The sequence below is a fragment of the Wasmannia auropunctata genome, unplaced genomic scaffold (genome assembly GCF_000956235.1).
Source record: "Wasmannia auropunctata unplaced genomic scaffold, wasmannia.A_1.0 LD336049.1, whole genome shotgun sequence".
In the NCBI taxonomy this organism is placed as follows: domain Eukaryota; kingdom Metazoa; phylum Arthropoda; class Insecta; order Hymenoptera; family Formicidae; genus Wasmannia; species Wasmannia auropunctata.
The window spans coordinates 178798-179985 of record NW_012026841.1 but is presented as its reverse complement, the minus strand read 5'-3'; positions in this window follow the sequence as shown (position 1 = coordinate 179985).

Here is a 1188-nt window from a genome sequence, read left to right as displayed (position 1 = left end):
TTCATATTGCTTAGGGTCACCCTCAAACGGATTAATTAGCTCGGCCATAGCTGTCACGTTGATTCTTGGAAAACACGCCGTCTCCTGCATGAAACCGTCATCGAGCATCCGCCGAGCGTACGCATCAGCCGATATGGCCCGATGACCGCTATTCCTCCAATCCGACGCAGGCACATCCAAAAGATGCTCGTCATGATCGTTGCCTGATATATTTGGCACACGATCATTGGCCAACTCTCTATCATGGCGATTCCTTCTCTGCACGCGAGTATCCGCACTCTGAGCCCGACGGAGCATCTCGATCTCTCTTCGCGCCAACGCTAGCTCCCGCTCGGCGAGCTCCTTCTCCCTTCGATACAGCTCGATTTCCCTTCGGGCTGCAACCGCATCGACAGAATGCCTTACTGCGTCCGCATCCCCCACGGCACTCAGCGTCACATCGGTCTCCACGTGCCGCTCGCCGTCATTAATCGCGTTCTCTCCATTCGCCATCGCGACGTCCGCGCCGAAGTCCGCCGCCTGTATTCGCCTCACCAGCTCCATTTTTGTACCCGTGGACGACAGATTTTTAGCTTTCAGCAGGTCTCTTAATTCTGCCACCGTGCAATCGGCCAGCTCTCTCATCATCTTGAGTCCGTCGCTTTCCTCCCGTTTTACCTCGTCTCTCTCTCTCTCTTTCTCACAATCCGCACAATCACTCACAGTCACGCAGCAAAGTTCTCACATCGCGCTCCAAAGTTCTCCTCTCATCTTCGATTCCGACTTTAATTAGATCGAACGAGCCCCCAAATTATAGACACAGTTTATAATGACGATTTCGTTTTATTGTAATTATAGCATACAAGATTTTATAATGTCTCACTCGCGATATCGTTTTCAACGTTTTTCCCGTATCGTCTTGTCGACCGACTGCCTCGTCGTTTTCGCTCGCCTAATCTAGCTAGCTAGCTAGCGCGATTTGTCGCGCTTGCGCGTCCGAGAGTGGGGCGCAAGGCCTGTTTTAGCAAATTAAGTTAAAGCCCTTGAGCGAGTCAAAGTCCACATTTCTACAATATGGATATACTATATGGACATATTTTTGCATCAAGCGACGCGGTATAGCGGCGCGACGCCAAGCATATATATAAAAGTCGGGAGAATACCTGTGAGTATACGGCACTGTCGAAGCGCTACCGCTTAGCTTTATCT